General features: G+C 43.3%; 1 protein-coding gene across 8 annotated transcripts in view; it reads right to left on the bottom strand.

The window, feature by feature from the left end:
* The window catches only part of LOC135460380 (transportin-1-like), a 172,581-nt gene extending 149,726 nt beyond the window's left edge, over positions 1 to 22,855 (bottom strand). For 6 of the 8 annotated variants that reach the window (XR_010443219.1, XM_064737177.1, XM_064737178.1 and 3 more), the window contains exons 1-2: positions 22,731 to 22,855; positions 160 to 307 (exon numbers count right to left, since the gene is read on the bottom strand). The gene's annotated coding sequence lies outside the window, so the exon portion shown is untranslated. Of the gene's footprint in view, positions 1 to 159; positions 370 to 11,171; positions 11,196 to 22,730 lie in introns of those variants that run through there. The other 2 variants (XM_064737179.1, XM_064737180.1) reach the window with 2 other exon arrangements.
* Positions 22,856 to 23,295: the final 440 nt, after the last annotated feature.

The following is a 23,295-nucleotide window of genomic DNA, read 5'->3' on the forward strand; positions in this document are numbered from 1 at the left end:
GCCCCAGGAAGGAAGGAAGGAAGGAAGGGAGGGGGGAAGGAAGGGAGGGGGGAAAGAAAGAAGGTAGGGGAGAAGCAAGCAAGCACGCTAGCTAGCTGGCTGGCGGCATGATGCCCGGCCTGCTCTCGCCCAAGCCCGGCCCCACAGGACAGCACTAACCTGCTCCAGTACACGGACTGAGTCACGGCGAATTTGCAATCTCCCTCTAAGAGCTGCCTTGCGTCCTCCTGGGTCCTAGCGCCACGCACGCCCCGCCCGCCAGCGCCGCCGTCAGCCTTTCCCCTGTGCGTTCCACACCGTCAGGAGCCTGGGGGCGACAAAAGGCGAGCCCCTCAATTCTGGGCGGGGGAAAATGGGGTACCTCATCCACAGCCCTTCCCCACCACCACCCGAAACCAGAGAGAACGCTCCGGAAGCCCCAACAAGCAAAGGGTGAAGCAGAGCCTCCGCCCGGCCTCCTCGGGACAGCTGCCGCCACGCACCCGCAATACCTGTCAGAGACCTAGGAGGCTGCAGCCCACGACGAAGTGGGGATGCGAATGCAGACCGAAGAATTAAGAACGTGGTACCTGCTTTGCTGTCTGTTTTACTTCCACATGATTTAGTTTAATGATGGAAAGATTTCATAAATTCTCAATGTCACGTGTAAAGAGGGAATAAGACCAACTACACAAGAAGGGGGGAAAGAAAATACTTTGAATACCTAGTGTATCTTATCCTTAGCGTCAAAATATATCAGAGGAAATTTCAGGTCAAAATTAGCAAATTTTGTGTATATAGAATAGAATAGTTCAGTTGGAAGGGACCTACAATGGTTTTAGGAAAAAAAAACTTTACAGAAAGTGTTGACAAGTATTGGAACAGGCTGCCCAGGGAAGTGGTAGAATCACCATCCCTGGAGGGATTTAAAATACATTTAAAATACATTTGTGTTATGTACGTATTATATGTGTATATATATCTCATACATATGCTACTGGGCAAAATAAGAACATACACTGATTAAAACTGGTCTAAAATATGAAAATCAAAATCAGTAATTACTTATTGTTTTACAATCTTATTTTTAGTCATTGTGTTTGTAATCATCCTGCTAACATTCCCCTTTCAGTGAAAACTTTCTGCTTGCTCTCCTGTGGCACAGTACTCAATATGAGTGTCACACACATGCTGCACATCACAGCCTTAACAATTGTTCAGAGGCACTGAGGACAGGAAACATTAGTGGTTCCTAAGTGTGGCCCTGGTAATGTTGTGTGGTTCCTAATCTCACCTCACCAATGCTTTCAATTAAATCCATATTTAAGTTACAGTCAGCTGTCCAGTCTCATGCACTAAGAAGTGTCCCGGAGACAAGTATCTCTAGGTGCTAAGAAGTCTCCTGGTTGAGTAAAGGCTTACCAGTTAGTAAGAAAGGATGGGCACAAAGGTTTATATGAAATTTTTGTGAGCAGTCCCTCTAGTACAGAAAAGTGTCAAGCAAAGAATCTAGGTTAGCCAGACTCAGGCCATTAAAAATTATGCTTATGTCTCACAACCATATGAGCAGGAAAGTTCTCTGTAGTGATGCTTGCACAGATGGAACAGATGAAAGGTGAGGTCCAGCAACACAAGGAAGTGCTAATTTGGGTCTCATTACCTTGACTGCTGCCTTGCCAGGCAGGCTGTAGAAATTCAACGATCTTTGACTTTTGGACCCCTATCAAATTTGGTTGAAATTGATTAGAGCTTCAAAAGTTACTATTCAGAAATTATGACACAATAATTACATCTGTCAAATTTTATCAGGAAACCAAGTGCACTTGAGAAAAAGAAGATTAAATATGGAAAACAAGAACCAGAAAGGAAGGTTGAGAGACAGAACAGGAAAAAGCAGGAAGAGATGCAGGCCATGGATCCATACCTAAGAAAAACTGACATAGGTTTTCTTTCCATTAACATGACCAGACTTGCATCTTAATAAGGTCTTTTTGCAGTGGAAGAGAAAAAAGCCTACAAATCAGAGTATGAATGTGAGCCTCTACTATTAGTGGGAACATCAAAAAGCTTTAGACAATCATCCTCCAGGGTAGGTTCCTCTTTAGGCTACATACAGGATCCTTTACAACTGGGAGCTACTCAACATATATAGAAATCAAAGCAGGTTCCAGCCAAGATCAGCATGAGGGGGGTGTGGCCAAGACATTCTGTTATTCATTACCACCTTACATCATTGCTAGAGGTAGGCAAAGGGGACTCAACTTTTGAGAAGGGCATCCCTTTCAAATAGAACAAAGCATGGTGGGATGGGGAACCAGTCAGCCATTGTTCATTATCTCAGGGTCTATGGTGAACATTTTTGCATGTGAATCATTCCCTTTTTGCATACTTTAATTATTAACATTGTTGCTGTTACTTTTCAGTTTTTTATCTCATTGTTTTTTCTGGTAAATTGTTCATATCTCAACCTGTGACCTTTGACTTTTGTGCCTCTAATTCTCCTCTCTGGCCACCTGCAGGGGGAAGAGGGGAGAGGAAGCCAGCAGCAGTGTGGTTTGGAAAGTCTCAGTGCGAGAACTTAATTGGGGAATACCATTCCTAAGCCATGACAGCCTTATTTGGTGCCCAATGTGCAGCACAAAGGGTTGAGATAGATTGGGCATTGTAATGGGCTGCCCAGGGAGGTGGCAGTCACCATCCCTGGAGATGTTTAAGAAAAGACTGGATATGGCACTTAGTCCCATGGTCTAGTTGACAAGGTGGTGTTAGGTCATAGGTTGGACCCGATGATCTCAAAGGTCTTTTCCAACTTATTGATTTGTGATTCTGTAAATTATCCTTGGAATAGAGGGTGATGGCTGGGTTTCTGATATAGTGAGGCCTGGCAAATTGACTACATTGAACCACTACCACGAACACTCCAAGGCAAGAGCTACATACCATGGTAGAGGCAACAACTGCCTGGCTGGAAACACACCCTGTAAACCATGCCACTGCTCAAAACACTATCTTAGGCCTTGAGAAACATAATTTGTGGTGACATGGTACCCTAGAGAGAATCGAATCAGACAATGGGACTCATTTTCAAAATAACTTTATAAACTCTTAGGCAAAGAAACATGGTATTGAGTGGATACATCCCATCCCTTATCACCCACAAGCCTCTGGAAAGATTGAGAGGTATAATGGATTGTTGAAGACTATGTTAAGAGCATTAAGTAATGGGGTGTGGAAGCACTGGGATACAAATTTAGCAGAAGCCACTTGGCTGGTCAACACTAGGGGATCTGCTAACTGCCCTGGTCCTGCCCAAACAAAACCCCTACACACTGGGAGAAGATAAGCTCCCCATACTATGCATATGGAAGTGGCTGGGGAAGTTGGTGTGGATTTCTACTCCCATGACAAATGGCAAACCCATTTGTGGGATTGTCTTTGCCCAAGGACCAAGGCGTAATTTGCTGGGTAATGCAGAAGGATGGGGAGACCTGATGTGCCTCAAAGCAATTTAACCTTGGGGGGAAAATAATCTTGTGTGAGTTTTATGCTGCAGGAAGTAAAGTAGCAGGGATGACATGAACTAATGAAGAATTAATTTTGTGAGGAGCAAGGAGAATGTGATAACAACCCAAACCGGGCCAGTGCCCAATGATCAGTTGTGGTGCTTCTGTCCTGACCACCCATCCTGATGGACTGGAGCCCAAGTCATGGATCTGGAGGGGTGGAAGAAGCCCATGAAAAAGGAAAATAATGTCTATCTGTGAAAGGACAGGGAATAGTAGTTAATGAAAATGTACAAACCTCTGTGTTGGATACAGAGATGGTTTAAGGATGTAGTTTAAGTTGTATGTGTAGGTAAGAAGGGATTCCAGTAATGATAAATAAATACAAAGGATCAGCTAGACCATAAATGTATATATATAAAATTATGTGAGTTCTAAGTATGATGCAAATGCTATGGAATAATGGGTAGAGATTGTATTGAGTCCTGCTGAGCTGGAGCTCACTTCCCCCTAGCAGCCCTCACAAGCTGTGCTTTGCATTAAGAGCTGTAAAGGTGTTGATAACACACCAGTGGTTTTGGCTACTGCTGAGCAGCACTGGCACAGCATCAGCACTGTCTCTCAGCATTCTCTCCCCATCAAAGGGCTGGGGGTAGGCAAAATCCTGGGTAGGGACACAACTAGACCAGCTGACCCAAACTGACCAAAGGGTATTCCGTACCATATGATGTCAGCTCAGATATAAAAGCTAAGGGAGAGAGGAGGAACTGGGGGGTATTCGTTTATTTGTTATTCTACTACATTTACATTCCAGAGCAACCACTACACATGCTGAAGCCCTGTTTCCTAGGAAGTGTCTGAATATTGCTCGCTAATGGGAAATAGAGAATAAACCTTTTTTTCCCTTTGATTATGTGTGCGCAAATTTTCACTTCTTTTGCTTTAGTAAACTGCCTTATCTCAACCTACAAGTTGTTTTCTATCTTATTTTCTCTCCCCTGTCCCACTGGGGAGTAATAGAGCAGCTTGGTGGGCACCTGGCTTCCAGCCAAGGTCAACCCACTAAACTACTAAAGGCCACGTCTTCAAGGGGAGGCTAGTGATGAAGTCTTCTTGCTCCAGCTACAGGAGGCATTGCACTTGCAGGCTCTTCTCCTACTGAGAGACTTCACCCTGACATCTGCTGGGAAATGAGCACGGAGAGCTGTAGGCAATCCAAGATACTCCTGGAATGCATGGAGGATAACTTCTTGAGCCAGGTAATAGCCCTACCAGAAGGGATGCAATACTGGATCTGACGGTCACCAATGTAAGCGAACTAATTGGGGATGTCATGACTGGAGGCAGCCTGGGCTGCAGTGATCATGCACTGGTGGAGTTTGTAGTCCTGAGGGACAAGGGTCACATAAGGAGGAAAGTTAGATCCCTGAACTTTAGGAAAGCAAATTTACAGCTCTTCAAGGAGAAAGTCAGTAGGATCCCCTGGGAGACTGCCCTCAGAGACAAGGGAGTGGAACAGGGCTACCAGATTTTTAAGGACATCTTCCATGGAGTAAAAGACCTAGTGAACCCCAGGGACAAGAAATCAGGCAAGGAAAGAAGATGCCAGCATGGCTGGTCAAAGAGCAAGAAGTAAATGCACAGGCAGTGGAAGAAGAGACAGGTACAATCAGAAGTGTCTAGGGATGTAGTCCAGTTGTTAAGGGATGTAGTGAGGAAGGCCAAGGCAAACCTGGAGCTGAACTTAGAAAGGGACAAGGCCAGCAAACTGGTAACTACAGACAAGAAGGCTGACGTACTCAACAACTTTTGCCTCAGTTTTCAATGGCAACCTCTCTTCCCACACCTCTCGAGTGCATGGACAGAAAAATGGAAACTGGGGAAGCAAAGTCCCTCCAACTGTAAGTGAAGATCAGGTTCATGTCCACCTGAGGAACCATTACATACATGTCTATGGGATCCAATGAGATGCATCCCAGAGTTCTGAGGGAACTGGCTAATGTAGTTGCCAAGCCACTCTCCGTGAAAAGTCATGGCTTCCCATCTGTGCCTGAGAAGATCATGGAACACATCCTCCTAGAAGCTCTGCTAAGGCATATGGAGGACAGGGTGATTCGGAACAGCCAGCACAGCTTCACCAAGGTCAAAACCTCCCTCACCAACATGTGGCCTTCTACAACAGAGTGACTACATCAGTGGACAAGGGAAGGGCTACAGATGTCATTTATCTGGACTTCTGTAAAGCGTTTGACACGGTCCCCCACAACATCCTTCTTGCTAAATTGGAGAGACACATGGATTTGATGGATGGACTGTTTGGTGGATGAGGAATTTGTTAGACAGTCACATCCAGAGGGTAGTGATCAATGGCTCAGAGTCCCAATGGACATTGTTGACAAGTGGTGTCATTCAGGGGTCCATATTGGGACCAGTGCTATTCAATGTCTTCATCAATGACAGACAGTGGGATGTCTGCAGATGTCACCAAGCTGAGTAGTGCAATTGACACACCTGAAGGACAGGATGCCATCCAGAGGGACCTGGACAAGCTTGAGAAGTGGGCCCATGGGAACCTCATCAGGTTCAACAAGGCCAAGTGCAAGGTACTGCACCTGGGTTGGGGCAACCCTCAGTATCAGTACAGGCAGAGTGATGAACGGATTGAGAGCAGCACTGAGGAAAATGACTTGGAGGTGCTGGTGGATAAGAGGCTGGACATGAGCTGGCAATATGCACTGGCGGCCCAGAAAGGCAATCGTATCCTGGGCTGCATTCAAAACAGCGTGGCCAGCCAGTTGAGGGAGGGGATTTTTGCCCCTCTGATTTTGAGACCCCTCCTGGAGTACTGCATCCAGCTTTGGGGCCCCCAACACAGGAAGGACATGGACCTGTTGGAGCAAGTCCGGATGAGCCCACCAAGTTGATTAGAGGGGTAGAGCACCTTTCCTATGTGGAAAGGCTGAGGGAGTTGGTGTCATTTAGCCTGGGAAGAAAAAGTTTCATAGTGACCTTACTGCAGTCTTCAAGTACCTAAAGGGGCTACAAGAAACCGGGAAAGGACTTTTTACAAGGGTATGGAGTGATAGGATAAGGAAGAATGGCTCCTAACTGAAAGAGGGTAGGTTTACACTGGAGATTAGTAAGAAATTCTTTACTGTGAGGGTGGTGAGGCCCTGCCACAGGTTGCCCAGAGAAGCTGTGGCTGCCCCATCCCTGGAAGTGTTTAACACCAGGATGGATTGGGCTTTGAGCAACCTGGTTTAGTGAAAGTTGTCCTTGCCCATGTGGGGGAGGTTGGAGATAGATGATCTTTATAGTCCCTTCCAACCCAAACCTTTCTATGATTCCATACATTTACAGTGTCTGGTTAAAAAAAAAAAAAAAAAAAAAAAGTAGTACATGAGAGTATAATTCTTACTGTGTTCTTAGTTTTTACTTTCTTCACTCATTTCTACCAATTTTTTTTTGAAAAAGCAGTCTTACAACTACATCTATAATACCAGCTTTGAAGCAGCATTGAATGAGCATAAAGGAACACACAGAGTAAAGCTATGTTACTTTTTCTACTTTTTCTACACAGAGAGATTGCTGTTGTGTAGATGAACAATCAGGTAAAATTTCTTGGTGACTAATGCAGCCTTAAATAGACATTACAAGCATTACCAGTCCCCATAGCAATTATTTTATCTCATTTTATGTAGCATTTCAAATGCAGCATTTTATGTGATGCCTAAAGATTTTTTCCTTCATATCTGCAGCTTTATATATTTTAATATATAGCTGTATAATTTCTAACTCTTTGGCACTTTAGCATAGTAGCTGCACTTTCCCACATATTATGCTAGCTTATTGGAATTCTGTTTAGTCTTGCTTTTTAGGCTAGCAAGGACACTGTTTTCCACTAGAACTTAGAAGACATAACAAGAAAGCCCCTGGAATAACTCCAGTGGGGAAGAAAAGAACCTGGGGGGAATTTACCTAACCAACGCCTCTTCTAATTGGATAATATTTGCTAGATATACTAATTACCTAATCTTATAAAATTGTACTAATCTAATTCCAGGTGCAGTTTTCTCCATATTGTGTACTGGAAAGCTTTCAAGTAAAGGCTTGCTTTTATATTATCATTTTAACACTGTTTGGAAAAGTTCTGTGTTCTTTCCAGGCAACATACGCCAAAAAAAGAAATGTTAAAAACCAAAAATTAAATTAAAAGTAATTATTACTTCAGTTTTGAAAATCCACATAAACCTAAGGAATTTGAACACATAAAAATATAATTTTATGAGGAATTTCAATGTAATTTTTACTTGAGTTGTAAGTTTTTAATATTCTAGGCATTTAAATACTCTAATGTAGGTTTGTGAAATATATCAGAATTGTATTCGAATCAGAGAGGATCCCTAACTGTGACTATAGTCTAAATAGCTACAGATGTTAAATAATTTCCTTAAAATGTGACCAATAATGCAACTAATAAAGAACAAATGTTTCAAAGTTTTTAAACGGTTGTGGTTTTTTTCTTCCCCAAAGGTAAAAGAAATATAAATAGTGGGGAAAATCTAATTTTAAATAATAAATTTACTTTAAATCCACAGGTCATTAAAGAACTTTAAGGCTATTTTAATAAAAACCTGTTGCAAATACCTTTACCATCTCTACTAAACAACTTTGATGGCATTTCACACATCATCTTAGTGTTAAAATAATAATGAAACCACTACATGAAACTTAAAGCTATGAAGAGTTGAAATCACATTGACAGCTTAAATCATCCACAGAGAAGGAATTATTTTTCAGTCCTATATAACAGTTGTTATATATTATCATGATTCAAAATCTGAGCTTCTTTTCTCAGCTAATGATTCTACAGTCTTCACCTCAAGGCTAAATTTACTGACGAGCAGCATTACAACATACTTTCTGCCCTTTCTCAGATTTTATGTAGAAATTCTCCTTTGGTGCAATGTTCACCGATGCCTTGAGTCTCTCTCATAGTTCGCATTCTCTTTCTATCTGCCTCTTGTAGACCATTTATCTTTTATTTTGTAATTCAGTTGTAAGTCATATGCAAAAAAGACTGATGCTTTTTAACACTTGCCTAATGTGTTAGAACTTTAATTCAGATGTAGAGCTTCTGGGTACTACTGCAATTTAAATATTAACTAAAAAAAATACTATACTCAATTGCAAAAAGGTTTGGGCTATTTTCTGCATGACATGGCAGCCAATCTTTTTTAGTTCTTGGGGGCTTAATTTTTCTATTTTTTAATTCGTTTAAATCATCTTCAATAATAATTTTCAGAATTTGACAATGCACTAGATTAAAAATTACACCCCTAAATTAAAAATCTCTTTTGTAAAACTTGGTCTTACCATCATTGCATACCAGTACAAATAATATCAAAGTTTTAGGAGACTCCCTTCTGAAGGGAACAGAAGGTACCATATGCAGATCAGACTCACTCCTTAAGGATGTCCGCTGCAATGTCCGCTGCCTCCCTGGGGCATGAAAGATGTGAAGAGAGAGCTTCCTACCCAGTACAGCCCTCAGATTATTATCCAGTACTGATTTTTCAGGTAGGCAGCAATGAGGTTGCAACAAGAAGTCTGAGGGCAATCAAGAGAAACTTCAGGGCATTGGGACGACTGGTTAAGGGATCAAAGGCACAAGTAGTGTTCTCCTCTATCCTTCCAGTCACAAGGAATGATGAAGGAAGAATCAGGAAGAGGCAGCAACTCAATACCTGGCACCGAGTGTGGTGTCACTGGCAGAACTTTGGGGTCCTTGATCATGGGTCAGTCTATACAACACCAGGCCTGCTGGGTTCACCTGTCTCAAAGGGAGAAAAGGATCTTTGCACAGGAGTTAGCAGGGCTCATTGAAAGAGCTTTACACTATCTTTGAAGGAGGAAAGGGATAAAACCAAGCTTGCTAAAGGTAAGCTGGGGGAAGGAGTGGGGGGGAGGCATGTGACTGAGGGGTGTGCTAGCAAGGTCCTTTGCTCTGCCATCTCAGTGGAGGTAGGAAATGGAGATCTATGTTGCAGCAAAGACACAGGGGTTATTGATTTATCAGAAACTATGGAAGTGCCTGAAAAGAATCACATGGGAATGAGGGCTTCTCCCCCTAAAAAGATGGCCAGATCAATAGCCCAGCTGAAGTGCATCTACACCAATGCATGTAGCATGGACAACAAACAGGAGGAGCAACAAACATTGCACAGCTGGAAAACACTATGATATAGCTGTGTGAGAGTCTGTCTGAATTTTCCCTCATCTGCCTCACGATCATCCTTGGGAGACCACTGAAGAGAAGACCCCCCCTGTCTAGAATATCTGGCTCTGAAGGAGAAAAGTCGCACACCATGGGCCCTGAGACCTGAAAGCTCAGTGTTAAGCTATTGTTTTCACAGGTGTGTTTGCTGTATGCTAAGAAGGGGGCACAGTGCCCCATTTGCAACAATAGCAGCTCTGGAAGCTGTCCCACCTCTCAGCCTGGCTGGACTTCTCCTGAGTTTCAGGTGGTCTCCCACAGAAGACCCTCACCTGTTTTACAACCACCGTGACAGACAGACTGAGATGTAAGAAGCCTCTCCATCAAGGACTGAGACATGAAACTCCTAAAAGACGCCTCTGCTCCTTCCAAGGACTGGGACTGAAACCCCCAACCTGGGGAGGTGTGTGGGGTAGGCAAGCTGACCAAAGCAAGATGTTTGCCTGCAGATTGTGACCACTGAACCAAGAAAACAATGGCTCTCGCTTACTGCTGAGAACATAGACTACCTGTTACATCTGTGCCCTATTGTATCTGTTTCCCCCCCCCTCCCCTCACAATTTTCAGTAATAAAAACCTCTGAGTTAGCTAGAGCCTTTGAGATCTCCCCAGCGTAGCAGGCGGACCCTCAACTGGACTGAACCAAAGGACTTCGTCTCTGCGTTGGTAGCTATATCCCCTCTCCCTCCTTCTCTCTCTTTCTCCATCTTTTTCTCTCCCTTAATCCCTCTATCACATTTTTGCTGTGGTTATTTCAATAAAACTGCATTTGATTTGATTATCACTGCAAACCCCCTTGTACCGTGTTGGTTTTTGCACTCTGAGATCATTCCTACGAACCATCAGGTCATCTGTTCACTAGGACAGATCCTGACAAACTGCCATCATGGAAACATGGTGGAATGACTTACACAACTGGAATGCTACAATGGATGGCCATAAACTCTTCAGAAGGGACGGGCAAGGCAAGAGAGGCAGCAGGGTAGCCCCTGTATGTTAGGGAGCATTTTGACTGTCTAGAGCTTGCCAGTGGTGATGAAAGGGTCACATATTTATGAGTAAGGATCAGGGGTGAAGCCAACAAGACAGATATCCTGGTGGGAGTTTGTTACAGACCACTCAACCACCATGAGGAGTCAGATGAAATATTCTATAAGCAGCTGGGAGATTCCAACTTACCAGACATCTGCTGGAAATACAACACATCAAAGAGAAAACAGTCCAGGAGGTTGCTGGAGTATGCAGAACATAACTTCTTGACACAATGAGAGCCAACTAGGGAACTGCCACCTTGGACTTCCAAAGGACAGACTTTGGCCTGTTAAAGGGCCTGGTTGACAGAGTCCCTTGTGAGGAAGCCCTGAAGGGCAGAGGGGTCCAGGAAATGGTTACTGACCTGCTATGCCACTTACACTCACAAGTCTATGGGGCCAGATGGGATCCACCCAAGAGTATTGAGGGAACTGGCAGAAGGGCTCACCAAGTCACCTGCAATAATTTACCAGCAGTCCTGGTTAACCAGGGGGGTTTCAGGTGACTAGAGGTGAGCAAATACGATGCCCATCTACAAGGTTAGCCAAAAGGAGGATCTGGGGAACAACAAGCCTGTCAGCCTGATCTCAGTGCCAGGGAAGGTCATGGAGCAGATCATCTTGAGTACCATCATTCAACACGTGCAGGACAATCAGGGGATCAGTTCTAGCCAGCATGGGTTTAGGAGGGGCAGGACATGCTTGACCAACCTGATCTCCTTCTATGACCAGGTGACCCACTTTGGGGATGTGGTCTATCAGCTTCAGTAAAGCCTTTGACACTGTCTCCCATAGCATCCTCTTGCACAAGCTGCAGCACATAGTTTGGGATGGGAATACTGTTTGCTGGGTTAAGAACTGGCTGGATGGCCAGTCCCAGAGAGCAATGGTGAACAGTGCTACATCCAGCTGGAGCCAGTCACTAGTGGGGTCTCCCAGGGCTCAGTACTGGGGCCAGTTCTGTTTAATATCTTTATCAATGATCTTGATGAGGGGATTGAGTACACCCTCAGTAAGTTTGCAGACAATACCAAATTGAGCTGGAAAAAGAGGTTGTAGTCAGGTAGGGGGTTGATCTATTCTCTTAAGCAAGTGAAAGGACAAGAGGAAACAGTCTCAAGTTGTGCCAGGGGAGGTTTACACTGGTGTCCTGGTTTTGTATGGGAGACATTTATGGAAGTGATGCAAAGCTTTTACCCACTAGAAAACTACATGCCTCTGTGAAAAACACATGTTAAAGACAAAAGAAACCCGAAAAGTTCCTCTTCCTCTTCTGGTTGGCAAAGGTAACGGCTGAGTGGCCCCTGCCGCGGGGCCGGGACCCCCTTTCCCGGGGCACCCTCCGGACCCCCCTCCCCCATCGGTGGCTAGGCAGGGGAGGGGAGGCCACAGAGCCGGGCCAGGCCATGACAGCAATTGCTAACATCTGGCTGCTTGCTACAGCCCTGCCCCTCCCAGCCCAGGGCCAGCTGGGCCCCAGGAGCAGCCCCGGGCCGGGGCCAGCTCCCGAATCCCACCACCATGGAGATTGATTCGCCCACAACCACCGGGCAGGGGTTAGGAGAAGCCACCCCCGCACCTCCCCTCCCCACCACCACTTCCCGGAGTGCTGCCGCTGAGTTCTGGCCTGGCTGATTAGATCCTAGCCGCCCCTCCCAGCCACAGCCGTTTCACTGCAAGCTGCCAGCCAGAGTCAGGTGACCATCTGCAGGCTCCAGACGACATGTTAACCCTTTCAGTCCTTCAATCCTCCCTCGAGTGAGAGAAAGGAACAAGATGCAAGCATGTAAAGGAGCAACATGAAGACATTGAAGTCAGTGAAGAAGTCAAGTCCCAGATGGGAGGGATGAAGAGATGCTTTAATCTTGGGGCTGAAATCCTCTTGTAAAGCTATGGAGTAAGACTCTTTTTCCCTATGTAGTATATGATAGAGATAATTCATGCTATTAATGTATAAAATACTGTAAGATCCAAACTATGTCTTTTGACCACCCCAGCCGGGAGCAGTGTCTTATTCATATTCATCTAGTTCCCGGACACGTTAAGATAACATCGGGTTCTTTAACGTAAGAATGGAAACTTCCTGGGTGATAATCACCGGCTTCCCTAGGTTGCCAGGACCAGTCAAGAGTGATTTTCACCTCGAAGATTGTATCTACCAGGATGATTAACGGCGCCACCCTGTTACATGTGAATACTGACTTCCCCGAAGTTCTCTGACAACATCTAGACACCTGGACTGGACTTTGTCTAACTCTGCACATGTATAGCCCCGGTTCTGCATATGAAGCGACACAAAAGAACATTCGGTCATCTCTGCCTCAGGCGGAATAAACTGTATAAGAACTCACTGCGCAAAGCAGCATTTGTGAACAGGGGAGACTGACATTCAGGGATCAGATCCGTGTGTTCACCCAGCGCCGATCCCAGGTTCGACGCTGCCCTTGGCTGTGGTGGTTTTTGACGATCGAAATTCAGTCTCGCTGACAATTTAATAAATCATTGCTAAATTTTCTTAAAAGTTTGGCTTTCAATTTGATAATTTATAACACCTACAATGCATGAAGGTATGGGGAGATGAAAGTGTTCAAATTGTAGATATCGAGCAATGGCCTCCGTGCTAAAGTAAACAGATGCTAAAGTAGCTGTAATCTACAAGAAGAGTGAAGACCCTGTGCCCCCAGAGAGACAAGACCTCTGTTCCCAGAGATGATTTTAGAGATAGATAATGAGAACTTTTGCCTTTGAACAGCTCATATTCAAAGCTGTACCCCATAAGTTGACATAGCCCATAAACACAGCTGTGGGAAAAGCTTGTGGAAAATGGCAGGGACTTCACAATTGCAGATTTCCCCGGGTGGCAACTATTTGTGACAGAGCCATGAGAAAACTGTTTTTTAACTCTTTCTTTTAGTTACTGTTAATAAGTTTTTCTTTATACTGTTTTAAAGTTTTGAGCCTGCTTTGCTTTTCTCCTAATCCTACCTCACAGCAGGAAATGAGTGCACTGGTGATTGGCCGGCACTGAAACCCACCACACTCATTGGTGTAACGCCCAGGAAATCTCAAAATTGGCGAAATCTCAAATTGGCAAACCAAAACCACTACAATTGGATATTAGGAAAAAGGGTTATCAAGCTGCCCAGTAGAGTGGTGGAGTCACCACCCCTGGAGGGATTCAAAGATGTGTAGATGTGAAACTTAGGGACACAGTTTAGTGGTAGGCTTGGCAGTGTTAGGTTTACAGTTGAACTTGATGACCTTAAAAGATCTTCTCCAACTTAAATGAATCCATGATTCTAAGAAAGTTGTTCAGCATGGTTAAGACCTGTTATGAACAAAAATTCGGTTAATATTTTTTTTGTGAGAAAGAGTTACAGGGATGCAGCCAGTTCTGTCTCTGCCAGGGTTCTTAATGCTTTGTTATTGTAATCACAGGTTGTTGTAGCTTATCTCCTCTTTTGTATTAGTAAAAGCCCTGACTGGGTGGAGTGATGACCCTTCCCAGAGGCAGTGCTCTCTTACAGCATAGGGAAGACACCTGAGAGGGTGGGGGGGGTTCTGCAAAGTGACTCCAAGACCAGAAGGCTTTGTGGGACCTCGACTCCAAACCCACGGAGAAAACCCCAAAAACAACAAGCCAAATAAGAATTGAGAGACTAAAGTGATGTCTGGACGTGAGGAGCCGATTGCTGAGCCTGCAGAGATGTGGAGCCCCTCTCACCCTGAGCAGAGAGTCGTCCCGACGCCAGGACCAAGCTGGACAGAATCAGGGAAACTAAGATCTGACGGGGACATCACGCCCTAAAGGCTCCCACGAGGACTGGATCCCCCGGCTCTGCCCCTAGTGGACAGAGCTGCGCATGTCCTCCTCCTCCGAGTCGCCCTGGGAGACACAACGGGGACTGCAGCCCTGCCGAGCTGCCCAATCCTGAGCTGATCACTTTTAATAAAGGCATTAAAAAGGAGAAGAAGTCTCCTGGCCCTGTTTATTTCAAGACCAACACTGAGTTTTAGTATTTCTTCTGAATTTCGAAATTGAACTTCAAAGTGTAACTGAGGATAGCAGAGTTCAGTCCCACACATACTCATGACTAAATTAGCACAATATCAAAGAACACATGTATAATAACCAGTTTTCCCTAATATACACTTACCTAGTATAAACAGGACAGTGAGACTTCACTCAAGTTAAAAATACAAATAAAATTGCTTGCCTTCATTCAGGTTTTCCCAGATGCAATGCTGCAGTAACTTCATCTATACAAAACTGTGAAAAGTTTTATGAATTTTATTACCTTAAATTAATATCCTCTTATGGAGGACCCAAGGATTAAATTGCAATGAAAACATTACACTGCATATGACCACTCTGTTAAATTGCCTTTGACCTTGAGGTATCTCTTGTAATCTGCACAGAAGATGCTACAAGGGATATTCCAGGGCCCAAAATCACATACTATAGCATATTTTCTATAATTTCTTCTAATAGATGTCATGTTTTATCACAGATATCAAATTCTTCTATACTGGGCAATTTCTGAAATGAGCATCTCACTTCCTTATTTATCACTTTATCACCAAATCTCTCAATTCTAACACTTCATTCTTTCTGCTGTAAACCTTAGATAAAACAAGAGCATCAAGAAAACGGGATGAAAAATATAAATTTGTCACCCTTGAGCCAAGAATGATACAAGAACAGACGAGAGACTGAATTGCAAGAGGAAAAAAAGAAGCTTTAATACAAAGGACTCTCCGGCTTATATAGACCGATACAATACATTCTGCTTGATTGGCTAGTTAAATAAAAACATCTTTCTCGCACACAGTCCTTGAGAAGAACAGAAAAACAAAGTGGAAAAACACCACCTGCAGATTGTTTATACTAACAAGCTATCACATTCCTACAACTCCCTAAAATTCTCACAAGCCACTGTGAGAAATGATTGCCATTTCTCTCTCCCTGACCAGGCTGGGATCCACATAAATTAATTCTCACTGCTGCCAAATTGATAAATCTTATTTTCTATTATTGTTTTCCCTATATGTAAAAATCTAAGTATCATCTGTTTTTTGTGAAAATACAAACTCCGATAACGAATAACTCACAGGCCAACTTTCAAAATTTCTATCATAGTATAAACTCAACTTGTATAACCTCAGATAAATTATGATATAGTTATTTGTTTTCAAGAGTATTCTCTTTCTCCAAAAGTTCAAGAAATAAGTGTGGCAAAGAAAGTTTTAAAGAACCCTTATGTCCAATAAAATCTGCATTACTGCTGAATTTGGAAACATCCTGAAATATTGTTAAGGGTTAGAATTTTTCCCTTTTTTTTTTTTCTCCCGTTTGTTGCCTAGGAGATGGTGGCGATGGGTGCTTAAGAGGAACAGGAGATATGCTGGGGGAAGGAGCAGGGCAGGGGTGTGGTTGGTTTCCCTCCAGGTTGTGAAATGGACTGTAGCAGGAACTTCGGAGCAGCAGGCTGGAAGAGCAGATGCGGGCACAATTTTCTCTTGGGAGGGTCAGGGATGCTGCAAGATTTTGGCTGGGGGGTGAGGGGATGGGCTTGGCTCCTCACTCTCTCGCTCTCAGATTGGAGAGGAGACAGCCAGGCTACAGTTGCTGTGGGAAGAATTCGCTGCCACCGCAGAGCTCTGTCTTTTACTGCTTCTCCTATCATGAGCGAGGCTTTGCTCATAAGAGTGGCGGTTGAACTGGGATCTTATCAACACCCGATCTCACTGGAAAGGACCCTCGCCATCTACTCGGATGTCTCAGGGGAAAACCTGGGACCCCTCTCTCCTCCACAGGGCTGTCTCAATGCCTCCATGCTGTTTGCGGGATCCCAGCCGCCGCTGCCCAACCCTGCTGATTTTCTGCTACTGCTTTGGGTTTCTTGCAACACTTTAACCCAACACCCCGTGTCCACTTAACCCCCACGGCTCTTGCTGCAGCTGCGGAGTTTCTGCTACATTTTGTTTGCCACCTGAGGCATGCCCACATTTGCTGTTCTAGCCTGCTGCTCCGAAGTTCCTGCGACAGTCCACTTCACTATCTGGAGGGGTACTGAGACCAGGTCCCTCTCCTCCATCCCCCCCCCCCCCCGAGTTTGCAAAGGAAGAGGAAGCCCCTTTTCTCTCTCTCCCCCATCTACTGATTCACCATTACCCATGTGGAGAGGAGGCTGCGCTCACGCCACAGCTCCCCCTGCAGCTAAAGGTGAAATCATCACACTTGCCCTGCCAAGTTGGGAGCCAACATCGCCCCTGCTGGCCGTGACCGTAACTGCACCAAAAGGAAAAGCACTTGGCAGCCCAGAGAAGGCTGTTGTCAGGTCTGGTTTTTTTGTTTGTTGTTGCTGATGTTGTTGTTGCCATTTGTTTGCCTTGATATATATATATATACACACACACACACTAGTAAAGAACTGTTATTTGTTTTGCCAGATCTTTTCCTGAAAGCCCTGTAATTTCAAAGTTATAATAATTCAGAGGGAAGGGGGTCACATTTTCCATTCCAAGGGAGGTTCCCACCTTCCTTGGCAGACACCTGTCCTTTAAGCCAGGACAAATATGCTTATTCAAAGCAAGACCTACAAAAAGACCCTAAAAAGACAGCCTCTGCTGTCTTATTTGCTTATTTTTTAAAAACAGGGAGCGTTCCACCCCAGTGGATCTAAGGTTATCCAAGCCTCACTATGCTCCATTTGCCCTCTTACATAGCATAAAAGAAACAAAGCAAAAGCAGTAATCTCAATGCCTGCCAATTTTTAATCTCATGTCCAGAGATAAAAGTCCATAATTTTAAATGGAAAACTATTAAAGCATGGAACTTCATATATTATATTCATTTTTTCTTATCTAAAAGAAAGCTGTCTTATTTTTGAAACACATTTTACAACTATTAATGAGAGATTGAACTCAGTAGTGGTTACATGCAAGATTCTCCTCTATCTCAAAATTCCCTTCTCAGTATCATCTTTTCCAATCCACATTTTAAAGGATTGCAAATGTAAGTAGCAAACAAATCAAGCATGTCTTGAAATATACACTCTAAATGAAGGAAGCTGTGAAAATACCGCCAATTGTGCTTTATTTAATTTTCGTTTGATATTTTGATTCTGTGCAATCACCAAGAAATTAAGAGAATCATTAGAATGGAGAGTGCCTAACCTAAAATATGCTTCCTTGCTAAACTGAAAGATAGATTATAAATTGCAAAATATATTACAAGTACTCATTGGCTCAGAGAACAACTTTAATAGGGTATTCTCCAGAAGCAAAACATTGTGTGAAATTACAGTGCATTACCCAGTTTTTAGTCAAGAAATACAAGACTTTTTATAGTATTTTCTACAGATAGGAGGACTTTGGAAGGGAAGATGTCTGAAGATGTTTGGTAATGTGACCAAATGACCAACTGGATTTTTACACATCAAAGGTTAAAGGATTTTTAAATAAACAGATATTTGAAGATGTGACACGCAAATACACACATTTGCACTGTGCAAGAAAAAAAACACAAAACCCTAATTTTTTTAACCAATCATTTCCTCTCATCACTTTGTCTACCTTAATTCCTTTTCAGTGGAGCTCCAATAGCATGTCTCTTCAGACTCGTGTTTTCAACCTAGTGCTGACTAGTCTCTCACTAAGAGTGAAGAACGTAATTACATGATTAGAGTGTTCTTGTTAATGCAATTGGTTCCCATGTGCTCAAAAGGTTCATTCAAACCCGATCTTCTTTGTTTTTAACTACTTATGGACCTAAGTCAACAACTGAAACTTTCACCTCTTATGTCAACTCCTCTTGCCTACATTACATCTAACAGAATGCAGTAAAATCCCCCCTGATTTTCAGGCAGCTAGCTCAGGGCTTGACTGCACAAGAAAGTTATATCAGTTTAGCTTAAACTTGCTTATATGTCAATTTTAAAGATCCTGTGTGGAACAATTTCTTTAAATTTAAGGCTGCTTTATGTTTGGGGTTTTTTTTAAGGAATGGACTCAAGCTCAGCTGATGTGAAGCAGACTGAAATAAAGGCATCTATTTGGACTTCTGCATAGATTTAGCTTATTTGGTTTAAAATTCAGACCTGTGCTTTTTATTCTTCAATGAGAATTACTCTTGTCTCTCCACAGTTGTCTGCTACTGACTTTCCTTGTTTCTCTATAAGAAAGGTGGCCAAACCATAGTGCATATACCACTTATGTTTGCTTTGTGATATGCTCAGTCCTGAAATGAGCCATGGCTCCTGGCTCTCACTGCATTTACACAGGCAGCAGAGTAACTACCTACTAAGTCCTATAAAGGCTCTGTAAACACAGGAACTACTGCAGCCACCATCTGCATTCAACAACAATGAACAGCTCTGCTGCCTCCAGGCAGACCTACACTTCTAGTTTAGAATATAGAAAGAGGATCGAAACATGATGAAGGAGGAAGACCAGGATTAGGGTGATGGCGTACACACAGGGGTAACTAAGGTTCCACTTTGTACTTGCTGGAAGTGAAGATTCAGGATTTGAACATGTGCAAGGGGAAAGAATGTGGCTGAAGTGAAAAATTATAGTAAACTTCTGCAGGTGCATGAATGGATGGGGAAGGTGAATATGAGCATTGGACTGCAATCCTAGATTGCAAGACAAGAACATCCAGTAGGAAAGCTGGGAGCAGAAAAGCCATAGATGAGATTCTGGTTTTGTGTGGTTAGAAAGACATGTGACTCTGGATGCCAGAAGTTACTAATGATGATCATATACCTCCTAACTAGGTTTGGAAGCCCCTGTTCTGTGATACCTCACCATAATTTCTGCAAGTATTTCCTTTTTGGTTTCTAATAGAGTAACAGTTTCCTTGCATCTTTGTACCTACTTACATACTATTTCATATTCTCCAAAAAACATTTTATCTTGCCTTTTCCTCTGCCATTATATTTAACATCAATCGTTTAAATCAATGCCCTTAATGGCAGCTTCTACATAAGCAGCATATTTTGAATGTTCAAGGGATTGCACAATGACTTGTAGAAAATGTTATATAAAATTAATTTAACAGAGGACTAATTTAACAGTAACTTTATCCTCAAGGCTCAAAACCCCCAAGTTTTCTTAACATGTTAATTTTGTTTGACTAAAAATGTACATATACACAAACAAAATTTCAAAGCATTCAGTATGCAGAAAATTACCAGTGATTTTTTTTAATTGATTAAGTTACACTCTGGAATCTGGTCTGGAAAGGGAAAACTGAAGACTAAAAGTGATGTTTGGAAATTTATTTCTATAGCATTAAAAAAATGCCACATTTCATGGCCTCCATGTGCACATTCATAAACAGATTATTATGTACACTGATTTATCATGTATATGATAGATCTCATATATAAACCAAACAACACTGGGTCTACACAAATATATATCTACCAATTAAATATTTTAAAAATACACTTTCAATACTAATTACAGTCTTTATCCTGAGTCCCTATAGCTTCTGTATATTATACACATAAATACATATTCATTTTTTCAATTATCATATAGATATGAAATCTATCAAAATATATAGAAAACCTATCCGAGCTATCCAAATCAAGCTATAAATTAATTTAAAGAAGTGGAATAGGTAACAAAAATATTCTGGTACATGTACTTGAATGTTCAAAGAATCTGCAACATGAAAATGATGGTAAAAACAGTCCTAGCCCTTTCCAAAAAAAAAAAAAAAGCCAAGAAAAATCCTCCCCCTGTTGGATATCACTGACACAATTCTACTGACAATACTTTGATTGGTGCAGAAGTTTCACAAACCTGTGGTCCAAACGGTTATGACAGTGACAATGCAGAGTCTACAAAAGGAGATCTTTATCAATGAAACATTTAAAAAATAAAATCTCAGTATTCATTTTAGCCCTGATCTTCAGACCATACAGATTCTGAATATCAGCTTTTATGAAGGAGGATTATACTTGGTCTTCTGCCAATCTCCTTTGTAGCTATAGCATCTTGGTGTGCCCAAAGTGGGAATAGGAATTAAATTTGATTGAATTAAACTCTATTCCATATCTGCCAGTCTGCCGGACAGCTCTGTGTGTACCTATCACCTGATTATAAGATAATTCAGTCCCTGGTCTTGCTCCAATTTACAACACGAACCTAAAATTAAGCACATATATTGGTTCTCTTGAATATCTGCATACAAGCACTCCCTAAACTGCAATCTAAACAAATATACTAGAAAAAAACATATGCCAGATAATCCAATAAGTCTACATTCATAAACCCACCAATAATGTTATTTTTACCTTCTTGCCACAAGGCATGCTTAGCTCAATTTAGCAGTTGTGCTTACATTTATATCAATTTCAGAAGTCTCTGAAGTCTGTTTTACTGCCTATATCCAATGGTAAAAATGGTCCTTAGTCAATATTAATTCTAATCAGAGCCTTCCACCTTTAAGACAGAGTAAACGGCTTTTTTACCCTGTTTTTGCAGGATCATAATTATTCCTTTTCATTATAGTGCTTTGAGCATAAGCTAACTAGATATTTTCACAGAATGGATCAGGTTGGAAGGGACCACAGTGGGAAATCTCGTCCCACCCCCCTGGCTCAAGCAGAGTCATCCTAGAGCACATGGCACAGGATTGCATCCAGACAGTTCTTGAATATCTCCAGTGAGGGAGACTCCACAACTTCTCCAGGCAATCTGTTCCAGTACACGGTCACCCACACAGTAAAGAAGTTCTTCCTCAAGAAGAATTTTGAACAAATACACTCTAAAGTACTAATGATCATATAAAAACTATTCTTCTCAACTGTGAGCAGCTTTCCTCCAACCTCCCATATATAATGCCAAAATAACTACAGTTCACGCAGCAGATGCAAAGTGAGGACTTTTAGAAACAGACCACAAACAGTTATTTTTACACACATGAGATTCTTCATTAGAATCATAGGCTCACTTCGCAATTCTAACAAAGGCTCCTTGTATGTCCTTGTATCCTTGGACATGCAATTATTTTTTCTGTTTGATTACTCACAAATTAATGTTTTGGTCAATTACTGTTGTAAGGATTTTCTAATATCTGGGAAATATTTAAATACCACATTAAGGACTACTTAAACAGCCAAGAAGGCAAGCAAACAAGTTATGAACCTGTGATGGCCAGAGTGCATAGCAGAACAAGCCTCACAGTAGGAAGATCTCTTGGGTCCTGAGCGCAAATTCAAGGGAGTGGAATTACCTTCACAGCAAGGAAATCAAGAGCTTGAAGACTGAGTAAACCATTTATGCCAACCCCAAAATGCATTTGTGCCTTTTGTACAGTCACTCCACAAAGGCTTTACGAGTTCCATCAGCTATTTCCATTAAGCACCTAAACTAACAAGCTCCCCAAGGAAGCAAACAAACATAAGTACAAAATAATTACGGAATTTCACTCCTTTCGAATATTTCTTAAGAAAAAACAAAACAAAAAACAACACCAAAAAACCGAAAACCCACCTAGCCAGACCTGGTTAGCAGGGACCCTCTACAGCGCAGAGAAAAAAAAAAAAAAGGCAGGAAATATGGACACTTTCTTATATTCCCCAGGTGACTTTCACCGCAAGGCTGCGGGGACGACACCAGTTGTAGCACCAAGAGGAGCCGAGGGAGCTGGAGAGGTGGGTGGATGCCCGGTCCTCCCCCATCATCCAAGCCATCCGGACGAGACGACACAGCCCGCCAACGACAGCGGGTAGAGAGGGAGCAACCTAGGTCCGGGTCCGCATGGCTCCCCTCCCAGCGGCGGCGCGAAAACCCATAACGGCTGCCGGGCCCACGGCTGGCTGCCCAGCTATCCAACCGGCCATACTGCCGCCCGTAGGCATGCAGGCAGTGGCTGCCGGAGATGGGACGTCCCAGCCCGCCCCTAGTAGCCCAAACACCTACCCACACCATCCCAGACCCCGACAGCAGAGAAGTAGCGAGGGAGCGAAGCAGACAATCCTCTGCCTCCGCAGCTCAGTGCCAAAACCCACTAACGATTCTAAAATGGCTGAACAAAGGGAACCTCGCTCCGTTGCTACCATCCCTCCGATTGGCCGGGGCGGGGCTCGGCGCGCGGTGCAGGGTGGGGCGCCACTGGCCGGTCGCCGTAGCAACGGCAGCCTAGTCTAGGGTCCGTGGCCTCGGGTGTGATAGAGATGGCAGTGAAATGGCCGCCCGGCCCCACCCAGCCTTTCAGCTCCGGTCCCCGCCCTCAACTTCTCCCGGGCTCCCACTTGTGAGGAAAACCACGCTATGAAAAGCCGGTGTTCATAAAGGAGACAGAGGAGTCCTGCAACTTTCTTCGAATAAAGGGAGAATCCACTGGGGCATACCCCCGTGGGGTTTCTCTCTCGAGGCTTCGGAGAACGCAGCTTCCTTTTATTCTAAACTCCCGGCCGCATGTTGCCGTCTTCCTTTCCCGATTGCTGAGGTACAAGGACGAAGGTACAGCCTTTCCGAACTGCCT

Source organism: Zonotrichia leucophrys, unplaced genomic scaffold (assembly GCF_028769735.1).
Source record: "Zonotrichia leucophrys gambelii isolate GWCS_2022_RI unplaced genomic scaffold, RI_Zleu_2.0 Scaffold_36_1286893, whole genome shotgun sequence".
Classification (NCBI taxonomy): Eukaryota; Metazoa; Chordata; class Aves; order Passeriformes; family Passerellidae; genus Zonotrichia; species Zonotrichia leucophrys.